The sequence below is a fragment of the Symphalangus syndactylus genome, chromosome 1 (assembly GCF_028878055.3).
Source record: "Symphalangus syndactylus isolate Jambi chromosome 1, NHGRI_mSymSyn1-v2.1_pri, whole genome shotgun sequence".
In the NCBI taxonomy this organism is placed as follows: domain Eukaryota; kingdom Metazoa; phylum Chordata; class Mammalia; order Primates; family Hylobatidae; genus Symphalangus; species Symphalangus syndactylus.
Window position 1 is genome coordinate 128,386,014 of NC_072423.2, and position 16,035 is coordinate 128,402,048.

The 16,035-nt window shown below is 42.3% G+C and overlaps 1 protein-coding gene across 2 annotated transcripts in view; it reads left to right on the forward strand.

Annotated features, from left to right (window-relative positions):
- The window catches only part of DYNC1LI1 (dynein cytoplasmic 1 light intermediate chain 1), a 134,136-nt gene that overhangs the window by 36,561 nt on the left and 81,540 nt on the right, over nucleotides 1-16,035 (forward strand). The gene's annotated exons all lie outside the window — the stretch shown is intronic.

A 16,035-nucleotide genomic window follows, 5' to 3' on the forward strand; every position in this document is an offset into this window, starting at 1 on the left:
TTTTGGATTGTTGCAAGCCTTTGATTAATATCCAGTATTCTGAAAAAGTTGATTTTGACTATTTTTGTCAGTGTTTTTATTACTGTTATGGAGGAGTAGATTTTTGGAGATCCTTATTCTGGTGTTCCCACTCCAGTGCCCACCTAAATGTTCTATATTTCCCTTTTTTTCTGGCAGCTATGTGGCTGTGTGACTGAGTTTGGTCAATTAGTTATAAAATATATTATGTGGCAGCTTCTTGGAAAACCACCTTATCACAGATGTGGTGACTCACACCTGTAATCTCAGCACTTTGAGAGCCTGAACTGGGAGGATCACATGAGTCCAGGAGTTTAAGATCAGCCTGGGAAACACAGCTACACTCTATTTCTATTATTTACTTATTTACTTATTTATTTAGGGACAAGATCTCACTCTGTCACCCAGGCTGATGTGTGCTGGTGTGATCACAGCTCCCTATAGCCTCCTGGGCTCGAGCAATCCCCGAATCTCAGCCTCTTAAGTAGCTGGGACCACAGGTGTGCTTTGCCAGGCCCAGCTAATTTTTAAATTTTTTGTAGACAGGTTCACACTATGTTGCCCAGGCTGGTCTTGAAATCCCAGGCTCAAGTGATCCTCCTGCTTTGGCCTCCTAAAGTGCTGAGATTACAGGCATAAGCCACTGTACCCAGCCTATACATTTTTTAAAATTAAAGAAAAAAGTATAAAAGAAAACCACTTTAAAAGGACATGTTCTTTGTACCTTGCTTGCCTCTTTTCACCAATCTGCTACTTGGAATGTGAATGTAATGACTAGCTCTGGCAGATATCTTAGACCATGAGGATGGGGGTTATACCTTAAGAATGATGGAGTGAAGATCTGGAAGTTGATGGATTATGATGGATTTGGAGCCACTGTACAAGCACTAGATAGCCAGTGGCCAAACATTTTATATTAGAGAAATATCCTTTATTTGATGTTATTTTGGATATTTTTTCTGGGTAATTGTAGCTGAAATTAATTTTGACTCATACAGTAGCTATTACTGGACTTAAGGAGTATTCATGATTTTTATCTATTTCTCTTCTTTTTCTTTTCTTTCTTTCTTTTCTTTCAGTCTTGCTCCTGTAGCCCAGGCTGGAGTGCAACGGCATGACCTCGGCTCACTGCCACCTCCACCTCCCAGGTTCAAGTGATTCTCCTGCCTCAATCTCCCGAGTAGCTGGGATTACAGGTGCTTACCACCATGCCTGGCTAATCTTTTTTGTATTTTTAGTAGAGACGGGGGTTTCACCATGTTGGCCAGGCTGGTCTCGAACTCCTGACCTCAGGTGATCCACCCGCCTCAGCCTCCCAAAGTGCTAGGATTACAGGTGTGAGCCACTGTGCCCAGCCAATTTTTATCTATTTCTTTATATTTTTTGTATTACCTAGTTTTCCCATAATTAGTATCTATTACCTTTTTAGTCAGAACAAAAAGTATTTCCATGTAAATAAATGCATATGATAATATTAATGTATATACAAAAACATACATATATGTATTTAATATATAAAATATATATAATGCATGTATAATATATGTCATATTGGTACATGTATTTATATATTTATTCACACAAAAATACACACACATACATATATTTCCATCATTTTATGTTTTAGAAGATTGAAAACTGTCTTCTATTATTTGGTCATATATCAGATGGATGCATTTCCAAAATAACTGGAACACAGTCACAACAATCAAGCAAAACAAGAATTCAATCTCAAAACTTTGTTTCGGTTGCTGTGATGGGGAGAGACAAAGATAAACAAGAGCTGATGGTAGAAATCAGTGTTTGGGAGATGAGATGAATGGAGATTTGGGAAAGGCATGCTATTGAAATAAGAAACATTGACACAAGTCAGTAAAGCAACATCTGCAAACCTTCCCCTCTACCTTTTCTGGAGGGACACAACCCACACAGATCCAGGGTCTCTAATGTTATTTCAGTGTTCCTGTAATATTTACAATAGTGCCTTTAGTCGTTTTCTCTGACTACTACATGATTACAACCAGGTAAGCCAGTTCTGCGGCCAAAACCATTTGGGAGGAGGCAGCCTGGAGATATCTTGGAAAAGAAATAAATATGACTCATTTATAAAAGCTAGATGACTGCCATGCTTGGCTCTGGGTAAAATATAAGAGAATATGGTTTAGGTGAGATTAAAAACAAAAGATCATAATAAGGACTTCTTTAATCTGTTTTTGAGAATAAGAATTTTAAGCCTCTCCCTGGAGCTTTCTACTTAGAATACTGAATTGCTCATGTTCTCTTTTCCCAGTATTTTATTTTTTATTTTATTTGTTTATTTTTTTGAGATGGAGTCTCGCTCTGTTGCCCCAGGTGGAGTGCACTGACAAAATCTCTGCTCACTGCCAGCTCTGCCTCCTGGGTTCAAGCCATTCTCCTGCCTCAGCCTCCCAAGTAGCTGGGACTCCAGGCGCCCGCCACCACGCCCGGCTAACTTTTTGTATTTTTAGTAGAGACGGGTTACATCCCAACATGGTCACCATGTTGGCCAGGCTGGTCTCAAACTCCTGGCTCAAGTGATCCATCCACCTCGGCCACCCAAAGTGCTGGGATTGCAGGCGTGAGCCACCGCGCCCGGCCCAGCCTTCAGTTCTTAATTAGGGGTGATTTTGCCCCCTAGGGAACATTTGGCAATTTCTGGAGACATTTTTATTGTCACAGCTGGGTGGTGACTACTGGTATCTAGTGGATAGAGTCTCTCAAGGAATGCCGCAATTCATTTTATAATACACAGGACAATCCCCCAAAACGAAGAGCCATCCAGACCAAAATGTCAATAGTGTTGAGGTTGAGAACCCTGGCTTAGAAAACCTGGAAGGATAATTAAGGGAAGCGGAGGTACCCTTAACTTAAGCAACTGCAGGAAACAATCATTATCTCCAGAGCCAGAGGGGCTCTATCTAAGGCAGAAAGAGTGGAAAGGAGAAATATCCTGGTGTCTCCTTCACTGCCATCCTCCAATCCCTGGCTACCACTTCCTGTTGGCTGAACTCAGCCAAAACAGTCATCAAGATCTTGGAAGCATAGTTTACAGAAGTAGCCTGTGCAATATGAGCCTGGGAAGGGGCAAGGCAGGAAATGAATTTAAGAACAAATGGGCATATACCCAGCATATCCTCCCATTATGGATGAGGAGGATCAAATTCTATTCAATGGATTTCCCTTTATGTATATATTTTATGTTAATCATAATATAATGAGTAATGTTGCTTATTTATGTTGTGAATGTTGTTAACTGTAGTTACATTTTCTTTCTTGTACAACTCTTTGGTTTTTTCTAGAGTTAACAACCTTTTGTTTGTTTCATTTTCTGTGCATGTATCACTGATTATTCCCAAATTGCCCATTAGGTCTATAAGACTCTTTCAATATTTTTTTCTGGTTCATTTCTTCAAATGCATTAGGAAGTATATTAGTTTAATTTTTTTCAGTGTCCTCCTTCCTAGAACCCTCTCTCCTTTAGCCATTGTTCATTGAAAATGTCCATAAGTTTCCACATCTTTTTTTGTTTAACCCATTTATAATTTAGGAAAAAAAAGTGCAGCTTGCTGCCAGTGCAGGGTTCTTGGAGCAAATGGGAAATGGTTAAAGAAAATTTACCTCTTTTTACTCTCTATTGGCATTTCTTTGTTAATCACATCATTTTCCGCAATGAAACAGCTGCACAATAAATAATCCATCCCTTTCCTTTATTCTGTCTCAGAATTAGTGGTAGTCCCAGTATCCTATGGTAATCATGGGATGTGGCAGTTCATAGACGGGAAGTCTGGACTTAGCAAATTAAATTCAGGTACCTTGCCTTTATTATTAAAATTGTAGTCAACAATGTCAGTGCACCACCCTCATCGCCTTTACTGTGCTGGCATCCCCAGCCCCAGCTACTATAAGCATTGCCTGCTAATGGCACAAACGTACGCTTTTCTCTAGAAATGCTTGGGAGGTTATATTTTCTATCAGGGCATCACGCACCCAATGACTGACTGATAACGGGGGCAGGGAGATAAACAAATGTTGAGCCCTTTCCTTAAAGACGACGACTCTGTGATGTAATTCACACCATCCATGGGATCAGGCTGAAATTAGACTTCAGCTGAAACCCTATCATTGTTTAACCTCTGCCCCTGCTCTATCCTTTACCTTCTTACAGGTTTCTATTGAAAGTACATCTTCAATATGTCTCTAGTACAAGAATCCCTGCCCCGGTTTCTTCTTCTGGGAACTCAACTTAGACAGTGATGAACATTTGATATTTTTGGCCTTCATTCCCTCTTCCTAATAGAACCAGAGTTTCTTTTTTCTTTTTTTTCTTTTTTTAGACAGAGTCTTGCTCTGTTGCCAGGCTAGAGTTGAATGGCGCAATCTCGGCTTACTGCAACCTCTGCCTCCTGGGTTCAAGCGATTCTCCTGCCTCAGCCTCCCGAGTAACTGGGACTACAGGTGCGCGCCACCATGCCCAGCTAATTTTTTGTATTTTTTTAGTAGAGATGGGGTTTCACCATGTTGGCCAGTATGGTTTCGATCTCCTGACCTCGTTATCTGCCCACCTCGGCCTCTCAAAGTGCTGGGATTACAGGCGTGAGCCACTGCACCTGGCCCCAGTTTCTTTTTTGGGAAATCTGCTTCCTTTCCCTCTTTGTGGACAGTCTTGTTGTGTCCTCTTTTGTGGACAATCTTGTTGTGACTGTAAATCTAGGTACCCACCCTTCCATCTAGAAGCTGAAGGAGTTACTGTGTGTTCCTTCCACAGGACTCTTCCTCTTATTGCCGTAGTACAGCAGGCCCAGACACGTAATCTCAACTCAGCCAATTCGACACTCTATCCTGGGATTATGAGTTTTGAGTGAGTAATACAAAGACAGAATAGACTGTTGAAATTGACTTGTCTCAGCACAGGCTTCTTCTGGACCATTCTGTGGTTCTTGCCCATTTCCAAGTTATTTGGAGGGCCTTTTGTGAGTGCCCCAAATCTTTTGGTAAATTCTCTTTTGTGAAAGTTCTCTCAACTTGAGTTCTCTTGCTTATAATAAAAAGAATCATAAATAATGCAATTATCTAACTTTTTTTGGTCTATATGCAGAATGAAAAAATCTGGAACCAGATCTCTAATTCAGGAGATGGGAGACTCAGGGCTTCTAATCTTGAAAAGGAAAAGCCTACCTAGATAGCCCTCCTTGCTTCAATGAAGTGGTAGGAGTTTGCAAAGCTCATCTCACCTGGTTAAATTATACTTTGATCTTTTGTGAGATGCTGAACCAGATTCTTCTCTTAGAAAGCTGGTGTCTGGCTTTTGGTCTCAAAACATACGTCTCCATCTGAAACCTCCTCTCAGCTGGGATTTTTTCTTTTCTTATATGTTCACGCACCAGCCCTGAAAATAGAGCGATTCAACTGCATGCAGACAGCTGCACTTACTAATAAAAGTATCTTCTGAAAGAAAATAGTCTTTTTTCTGAGTGGAATTTTACTCCAGAAATTGTTCAGTTTTGGATTATAGGGAAGGAAATGAGCTCAACACAAAAACCAAAATAGACACACATGATTGCAGAGGATCTAAAGACAACCTCCTGGTTTGAGTTGCCAGGCAACTGTCTCTCCAAAGATGCTGTCATTTTAATTTTATAGAATAATTAGGTACCCAAATTTCTGATTCAAGATGTCTTGGGATAATAACGAATTCATCTTTTATGATTTTTTAAAAGTATAAGCAGAAACCTCTTTCTTGCTTGGAGTACATGTTTTACTGTTGGTTTGTTCCCCCTTGCCCCACAGTATCTTTGTTGTGTCTCTTCAAAACAAGTAAGTTTTCATTTCTTTGGGATGCTCTTGCTGGATCCTGCTGAGAATGGGGATGGATGAAAGAACGCTTAGGGTGTTGATTTCTAGCAGCTTCAGATTCTGATCCTATGGTTATTAAGATGTTTTATCCACAGGGAGCAAAATAAAAATATTCCACATAAACATCAATATTCCACTTAAAACACCAGTCATGGGAAACTCGGCCTTATGATTAGAAACAAGGTCACTACACCTAAGTAAACAAAATATTAGGCCAGGCGCGGTGGCTCATGCCTGTAATCCCAGCACTTCGGGAGGCGGAGGCAGGCAGATCACTTGAAGTCAGGGGTTCAAAACCAGCCCGGCCAACATGGCGAAACCCCATCTCTACTAAAACTACGAAAATTAGCTGAGAGTGGTGGTGCTCACTTGTAATCCCAGCTAATCTGGAGGCTGAGGCAGGAGAATCACTTGAACCTGGGAAGTAGAGGTTGCAGTGAGTGAGATTGCACCACTGCACTCCAGGCTGGGCGACAAAGCAAAACTCAGTCTAAAAAAAAAAAATAAAAGTAAAATCAAAATTAAAATAAAACAAAACAAAATATTTCCTTTTCTTTCTTTTTTGAGATAGAGTACTTACTCTGTCGCCCAGGCTGGAGTGCAGTGGCGCAATCCAGGCTCACTGCAACCTCCGCCTCCCAGGTTCAAGCTATTCTCCTGCCTCAGCCTCCAAGTAACTGTGATTACAGGCACCCGCCACTGCGCCCAGCTAATTTTTGTATTTTTAGAAGAGACAGGGTTTTGCCATGTTGGCCAGGCTGGTCTCAAACTCCTGACCTCAAGTAATCCATCTGTCTCAGGCTCCCAAAATGCTGTGATTACAGCTGTGAGTCACCACACCAGGCCCTGAACAAATAGCTTTCTAATTGGCCTTCACATATCCATCCTAAAGCCCTCCAGCTAATCTTCCATATTGCGGTCATCTGATCTTAGCACTCTCCTGCCTCAAAAGTTTTACTAGCTTTGATTTTTATCTGTGATGGTTCATTTGCAGACAACTTACTTATGGCTCTTCCCAGCAAAAAGGAGTTTGATACAGGGAATTAAGTGCTTATGAAACTTTTGCGAGAACTAAGGGGAGTGGGTTCCAGGTCGGGTCCCCAGGAATGACTTTCAGAATACAATAGAACTGGACTATTAAGGGAGCTGTTATCTTCATCCCAAATGGAGAAACTGGGAGCTGCCACTGGAACTGTGGGCTCCATAGCACGCGATCTTATCCAGGGATGAGGGCATTACTACTGCTATACTTGTTGGCTCCAGGGTAATGCTGCCTCTCCTAGAACTGCAATGGCCAAATGAATAAATGAATTTAAAAGACCCCCCACATGTTCTTAGAACACTGGACCCCTTGACCCCAGAGCACTTCCTAACTATGCTCTGGACCGTGCTCACCAGCAGAAACTGCAGAAACAGTGAAGCATGGACTTGCCTCATCTCCACCTTCTAGGCCTCATGTGAGTGAATCTGATTGGCTGAATCTAGACGCCTCCAGTGCCCTAGTTGCAAGGTGTTTGTGAATGTAGTTTTTAGCTTTCCAGCCCCTGCAGTCACACCAAAGGGTAGAATGGATGGGCACCAATCTGTCGCACTCTTGCTCTTGGGATGGAAACCGTTCTTCATATAGTTTGTAAGGCTTTTTGTGGTCTAGCCTCTATCTCCCTCTTGGCCTTATCTTTCCCGTGCTCCCTTTGTGCTGTTCACTCTCTGCCTGTCAGTCTTTCCTATGAGCCATCCTCCCACTACAGGGCTTTGCACATGCTGTTTTTCTTCCTGAAGTACTCTTCATCTCCACCTGCTCCTCTTGACCTAGTTAATTCCTATCTCCCCTTTCAACTCAAGTGTCACTTCATTCTGGAAACCTTTGCAGCCTTCCCATCTCCTGGCCACGTACCCCAGCTACAGGCTCTCATGGCACCTAATAGCTTTCCTTGGTAGGCACTTGCTACAATTGCAATGTTGTAATTGTCTGATCATTTCATTAATAATTGGCTCCTCTACAAGGGTATAGGTTCCAAGAGGTTAGGGACCTCATCTGATCCTGATCCCCGTATTTTAGAAGTATAGAGAAGAAACTTAAGTTCCTTTAGGGGGAAAAACTGGAGGTGAAGGGGAAGGAAGGCTCTTATGCTTCATTTTATATCTTTCTGAGCTTTTTAATGATTCGTGTACATGTATTTTAACCTTAAAATGTGTAATAGAGGCCGGGCACAGTGGCTCAACGCCTGTAGTCCCAGCACTTTGGGAGGCCAAGGTGGGTGGATCACCTGAGGTCAAGACTTCAAGACCAGCCTGGCCAACATGGTGAAACCCCCTCTCCACTAAAAATACAAAAATTAGTGTGGTGTGGTGGCGCATGCCTGTAGTCCCAGCTACTCAGGAGGCTGAGGCATGAGTATCGCTTGAACCAGGGAAGCAGAGGTTGCAGTGAGCTGAGATTGCGCCACTGCACTCCAGCCTGGGCACAGAGTGAGACTCTGTCTCAAAAAAACAAAAAAGTTTGTAATAGAATTGGGGTGGAGTATTTTCCCAGAGTGATTCGATTTCAGGGCCAGAATTAGGGACTTTGAAATCTTCAGAAGTTGAATTTCAAAAACGTATTAATTTCTAGTTTACTTACTGGAATTGCCTTTTAAAAAAGCCTAGAATAGTTATAATTTTCATGGAAATCCTCCTCAATAAAACAAACTTTTCTAGGGATAAGATCCTTCAAAAAAGAAGGAATCCCAGTTAGAGAAAAATGTTAAAGGATGCCACCCCCAGCCCTGGACCCATGAAACTCGAATTCTGCTAGTATAACAACAAAAACAACCTTCCACATAAAGTGCTACTGTTATTTTTCTCTTTACTATACTTTCTAATTACTCTGTAATAAACACACTAAAAATCATAAAAGTTAAAGTAAAAAAGAATTAATTAATTACAAGTATTCTAACATTTTTCTCTATTGAACCCTTGAAAAACAGTTCACATAGATACTAGTACATGAAGGATGGCTCCAAAAGACAATAATGAAACTGCATCATTTACATAATAATCTTGCAAGTAGAAGCATGTGTTTTACTGCGTTCTGGTGCTACCAGTCATGTTAAATCACAATTCCAAGGAACAGCAGGGAAGAATTTAGAACTTACACTCAATAATGGGGTTGAAATGTGAACACTTCCTTTCATGAAAAGGAATTATTACTGTCAAAGCACCCCTCTGGCCTAAGACCAGTAGCTTTGGTTAGAGGCAGCAAAATAAAAGGACCTGAGAACACCCCAGCATACCCAGAGCTGTATTCTAAATGCCAAGGGCTATGAGAGAGGAAAATCCCTAGACTGTTCTAGAACCAAGCATTTTGTTGAATCTTGACGTTAGGAGAAAACTTGGGCATCATCATTCTAGTCTGAACTCTGTCCCAGTTCAGAAACTTCTTCCTAACATCCTAGCCAGATACTTGTTTAGTACTAGTGTAAACACTTAAAGAAAGCAAGTTAAATGATTAGACATTAGCAATTAACACTTAAACCTTTTAACAAGTTAATACCAAGGGATCATTAAAAATAAGAAGTTGAAGGACCACCTGATTGAAGTTGAAGGAGCATTCAATCGAGAGTAAGGGCCTCCAAGAATCCAGTGAAAGTATTTCTTCTCTTTCTTCTCCTATTGTGCTGAATTTCATCAACATTGCTTGAATATGTGGTCTCTGGAGGAAAAACAAATTTATACTCCTCTTGCTTTTGTTTATATCTTTTCTTCATCAAAATTTCCTCCCAATTAATTAGCCTATCTCACGACCTATCTTTGTTTCTTAAATGTAAAACATTTTATATACTAATTAGTCCTAAATTGCTTTAAGGCTTAAAAATAAAACAACCTTTGGTGGCTCATGCCTGTAATCCCAGCACTTTGGGAGGCCGAGGTGGGGCGGATCACCTGAGGTCAGGAGTTTGAGACCAGCCTGACCAACATGGAGAAACCCCTTCTCTACTAAAAATACAAAATTAGCTGGGCATGGTGGCGCATGCCTGTAATCCCAGCTACTCAGGAGCCTGAGGCAGCAAAATCGCTTGAACCTGGGAGGTGGAGGTTGTGGTGAGCCGAGTTCATGCCATTGCCCTCCAGCCTGGGCTACAAGAGAGAAACTCCGTCTCAAAAAACAAACAAACAAGCAAGAACAAAAAACCCTTAACTTGAATTCAGGAGGTCTCTGAAATGCAAATCAGGCTGGTTAATACACTTTCACAGCTAGCGAACTAAACCATTTGGGCACCATCTTTGATTTCCCAAGTCACACTATTCAGCCTTGCTCCATTAACTTCTTTTCTTTCTTGACAACTCTATACTCTATACCTCCCATTACCCAATTTTGTTCTCTTAATTTAGAAATCGTAGCAATTGCAGTTTAGGAATTTTGCTAAATTTTGCTTCATTTTGGTAAATGAAGAGACGATGACTGTGCTCAAGATCTAGTTTTTTAAAACTGCTATAATAAACCAGTCCTATAAGTAAGGAGAAGGAAATTTGGAGGTATGTTAATGAATTAATCATACATGCTGTTGCTACAACTCTTCCCAAGCATCTTGAGAGAGAAAGCCAAAGAAATCAGGTTGTTGTCATCATCACAGACAATTAGGCCAGCAGAAGGATGTTCTCAGGCACAAAACAACTGGTTTTGCTGGTGGCAGCTTCTGTTGAATCATCAGTAAAATTTAAATAACACGTCAGAGTAAATGGCAAGAGTCAAAACAGGAGAAACCCAGAGAAATAAGTTGGTCCTATCTTCTGCTTATCAGCAGAACAGTCCATAGTTATTTTAAAGTAATTTGAAAGTTCAGACAAACAGAATAAGTCCTTTAAAGGATTTGCAGGTGTGGCAGCTTAGGTAGGAAGTCTGGGAAAGCCAGAAGCTTAGGAATAAAACACATGGAGGCAAAGAAAATGCTTTTGTGAGTTAAGGAGAAAAAAATGGACATGAACTCACAAGAACTGTGAAATATTCTCATTTTTTGCCATTTGAGAAGGATCTGTGGCAAGGATGTCTGTTACTAAGGGTGTCAATAATGGAAAACAAAGTCTATGAAAAACACTTAAACATGTGAGGGTGTGACAGCTAATGAGAAAGAGGCCTTCTCTTCCCGCTTCCGAAGCATGACCTCATTTCGCCCTAGGGTGGCTGAAGTGTACCCGTCAAAGCAGAGAACCATCTGAACATGGGAGCACACCCACTAACACTGCTGTTAATTAACTCTGGACCTGTGAAAACAAAGCCACATCCTCACTCTGAATATGGAAAAGCTGAAGACAGTGAGTGCTTGCTTAGGTTTCTGGATTCCATCCTTGCAATAGCAAGACATGGTACCATTGGTGGAGGCCCACTATGTGCCAGGCATTGCTAGGCCATCATACTCACTGTGGCACAACATCCCCTGAACAATTCAGAGAGGTTGATATTATCCCCACCCCATTTTTTACATGAGGGAACTGACTCTCAGAGAGCTCAAACGACTTGCCCAAGACCACAGGGAGTAGAAAGCAGAGTAGAAGACAGCCTCTTCTGACTCAAAATCCCAAGCTCTTTGCTGCTAAGAGATGTCTGGAAAAATGGAGAGTTGTTTGCTGCTTCTCAGAGCTGCAGAAAGATGTCCATAGCCCATCCCTTCCCTTCCTTACTAAGTAGCATTTCCTTGCTAAGTGTGTGACACACACACACACACGCACACAGCAGTATACAGCAGATCCTCGAATAATAGCAGTTCTTTCTTTCCTTTCTTCTTTCTCTCTCTCTTTTCTTTCTTTCTGTCTTTCTCCCTTTCTTTTCTTTCTTTCTTTCTTTCTTTCTTTCTTTCTTTCTTTCTTTCTTTCTTTCTTTCTCCCTTTCTTTCTTTCTCTCTTTCGTTCTTTGTTTCTTTCTTTCTTTTCTTTCTTTCTCTTTCCCTCCTTCCTTCTTTCCTTCCTTCCCTCCCTTCCTTCCTTCCTTCTTCCCTCCCCTCCCCTCTCCTCTCCTCTTCATTTTTTTTTTTTTTTTTTTTGAGATGGAGTCTCACTCTGTTACCTAGGCTGGAGTGCAGTGGCAAGATCTTAGCCTCCTGCGTTCAAGCAATTCTCCTGCCTCAGCCTCCCGAATAGCTGGGACTACAGGCGAGTGCCACCACACCCAGCTCATTTTTGTATTTTTAGTAGAGATAGGGTTTCACCCTGTTGGTCAGGCTGGTCTCAAACTCCTGACCTCAAGTGATCCACCCGCCTCAACCTTCCAGAGTGCTAGGATTACAGGTGTGAGCCAATGTGCCTGGCCCTTTCCTTCTTTCTCCTTCCTTCTTTCCTTCCTTCCTTCCTTCCTTCCTTCCCTCCCTCCCTCCTTCCTTCCTTCTTCCCTTTTTACTTTTAACTAGGAATTAAATTATCAGTTTTATTGGTCATGAATTCACAGCATAATGATTAATTGTATGTTGACAATGTTGAACTTTACCAGAGTCTGTGATTCTGGAAAGAAGGGCCCTGACCCCCCGACCTCTGTATTATGGGAAATGGCTTGCTGCAAAGGGATGACCACTCTTTTGATTTTTTTTTTTTTTTTGAGACGGAGTTTCGCTCTTGCTGCCCAGGTTGGAGTGCAATGGTGCGATCTCAGCTCACCGCAACCTCCACCCCCCAGGTTCAAGCAATTCTCCTGCCTCAGCCTCCCGAGTAGCTGGGATTACAGGCATGCACCACCATGCCTGGCTAATTTTGTAGTTTTAGTAGAGATGGGTTTCTCCATGTTGAGGCTGGTCTCGAACTCCTGACCTCAAGTGATCTGCCCACCTCAGCCTCCCGAAGTGCTGGGATTACAGGCGTGAGCCACCGCGCCCGGCCCACTCTTTTGATTTATAAGACCTGGAGCAGCCCACTTTATTTGATTTGGTAGCGCTGTTTCCTGCATGTAGCTCATCCTAAATTCACCTGGTAATTGAGGTTGTCATTTGTGTTAGCTAATTGCCTTTATCCAAAGGAAAAATTAAACTTCTTATATCTCTTGAATATAGAGATATAGCAGGTAGTTTCGGCTTGGAAGCAAGTGCTTAGGCTGAGACAGGGGGATAGAAGTGTGCTACTGATGCAAGCAAGTGCTATCACTGGGGCTTCACCCAGGAAATAATTCAACTGGTGAGGTTAAACAAGAATCTTTCACTGAGGCCGGGCGCAGTGGTTCATGCCTGTAATCCCAGCACTTTGGGAGGCTGAGGTGGGTGGATTGCCTGAGGTCAGGAGTTTGAGACCAGCCTGGCCAACATGGTGAAACCCCATCTCTATTAAAAATACAAAAAATTATCCGGGCATGGTGGCAGGTGCCTGTAATCCCAGCTACTCGGGAGGCTGAGGCAGGAGAATCCCATGAACCTGAGAGCTGGAGGTTCCAGTGAGCCGAGATGGTGCCATTGCACTCCAGTCTGGGCAACAAGAGTGAAACTTTGTCTCAAAAAAAGAAAATAATCTTTCATTGAACCAGAGCTGCTCCTTCCAGAGCAGGGCTAACTCCTAGGTGTGCCCAGAGTCAGCCCCTCCTCCTTCCCTCCCTTCCTTCCTTCCTTCCTTCCTTCCTTCCTTCCTTCCTTCCTTCCTTCCTTCCCTCTCTCTCTCTCTTCTCAGCCTCCCAAGTAGCTAGAACTACAAGCACAGTCTACCACATCCATCTATTAAAACATTTTTTTTTTTTGTAGACATAGGGTCTTGCTATGGTTACCCAGGTTGGTCTCAAACTCCTCAAGCAATTTTCCTGCCTCAGCCTCCCAAAGTGCTGGGATAACAGGTGGGAGCCACTGCACCCAGCCAATAACGTCGTTTCATTCAACATCATTTCATTATAATGTTGACGAGAAAAAAAATTCATTCCTGGCCAGTGCCACTGTCTGTGTGGAGTTTGCACATTCTTCCTATGTCTGCATGGGTTTCCCCCAGTATTCTGAGTTCCTCCTGAATCCCAAAGATGTGCACATTAGGTGAATTGGTGTGTCTAAATGGTCACAGTCTGGTGAGTGTGCATGGGCATATGAGTCTGCCCTGCAATGGAATGGGTCTTGTCCACGGCTGGTTCCTGCCTTGCCCCTGAACTGCTGGGATAAGCTCCTGCCACTGCAACCCTGTACTTGAATAAGCAGGTTGGAAAATGAATGGATAAATACACATTATTATAAAATAAAAATTTGTAAAGTATCTGATAATCATACAAATGCACCACAATAAACAATGTGGGACAAAAGCACTTTTTGAGCCCTCCCTATGTGTGAGTGTTTATGAGCCCTACGGTCACAGGAGGTGTTCCTTACAATTTTCACTCTGCAAACATTGATTCCTTGATTTTTTCCACAGCCACTATAATCACCATCACTCACTGATTCCCCAAAAACTGGGTAAATGATTATCTTACTTATTTTTATTAATTTTTCTTAAGTGTATGAATAACTCATATTTATTTCAATGTTAATATTGTAAGTGTTTACTTAGAAGTTCGCTAATGTTTTTGTGACCAGAAATATGCCATAGAAATTTAAGTCTTGTTTGTATCATCTAGCCTATGGTAGAATTGGTTTTGTTATACATTGTTTCACTTAGAACCTATCGATGACATTAAGTGAGGACTTCCCATGTGTGCGTACATCTCTGTGTGTATGTGTTATAGAGGTATGTATCCTATTGGTTCTGTTTCTCTGGAGAACCCTGACTAGTACACGAAATGTGGTTCCCAGACCACCAGCAGCAGTGTTTCCTGAAAGCTTCTCAGACATCCAGAAACTCAGGCCCTGCCCCAGACCTACTGGACCAGAATCGGTTCTTTCAAGCTTGAGAAGCACCAATCACCTTCCTCGCTGTTACATTAAATATGAGCCTTTAATAAAGTGCTAATTATCCTGCAGCAGATAGCGACTCTGAGAAATAGTTCCTGTGCCCTTCATTAAATATTTGACTTTCAAAGGAACAGTCATTTCTACCCACCCCTTGCCAGCCCCAGAATCCCCATCAAGGAAGCAGGGGGAAGAAAAGCAAGGAAGCATTTTTAAAGGGTTTGCTGATAAGGCTTCAAGCAGCTGCCCTGACTGGCACCTGGGTAGTACAAGGTAATGCTAAATATTAACACCTAAGAAGATTAGCACAGACTGCAGGAGGATTCTAATTGGGTTAAAGGTCACTTGCTTACACATCCCTTCAGTTTGAGGGAGCCTCGAACCGTGTGGGGGAAGGGGCCTCAGAGTGGACATGGCAAGGCAGGAGGCCAGGAGGAAGAGCCCAAGCAGAATTCTCGTGACCTTCTGTGGGGTGTGAGCTCTGCTGTCTTCCAGCCTCAGTGGGGACCAGTTATGGGGACTCTTCCAGAGAAGAAGGTGGATAAACACGGGAAGGGCTTCTTGAGGCTCCAGGTTTTAAGCTAGAACAAGAGGTTACTTGGCAGAGAAAATTATTCAGTAAGAGATAAGAAGAAAAAGAGTAAACTTAAAATAGAGGCAGGACATTGCTAAAGAGAAGAAAAAAGTCAAGATGGAGAAAAAAAAAGAAGAAAAACTTCTGCACTCCTGCAACCATATAATATTATCTATTTTTTTCACTGGGATCATTTTTTTGTTTGAGATTTAAACGCCGTTGCCTCCAACTTCTGATTCCTTGGAAGTCTGAAGCTCTCCCAAAGATTTTTTTCAGGTTGCGAGGAGCTTGTGTTCTCATGGGCCCATCAGGTTTACAGTCTACATGTCTTTGTAATGCTTGAGTCTCTTCTATGAAATCTCATGCAGCGAAGGTTCCAGGCACAATGCACAATTGAATGCACACAATGATTCTGCCCGGGAGAAATGATGTCCTAATTATTTTACAGATAAGAAAGGAAATTGTGGCTCAGAGAAGTGAGGAAATCAAGCCAAGGCAATGTAGCCCATAAACTGAGGAGACCGGATCTGGATTCCAGTCCATCTGATGCGTGGTAGTCGGATATATTGGTGGCCCCCTGCGTCCCATGCCTCCTGGTGTTTGTACCCTGTGTGCTTCTTTCCTCTGAACTCTGGGCTGGACCTGTGACTTGCTTTAGCCAATGGAATGCCATCACAGTTCAAGGCCTAAGCTCTTGGGAGCCCCAAGCTGCCTTGTAAGAAGGCAGACTACCCTGCTGGAGAGACCACACCAGCACTT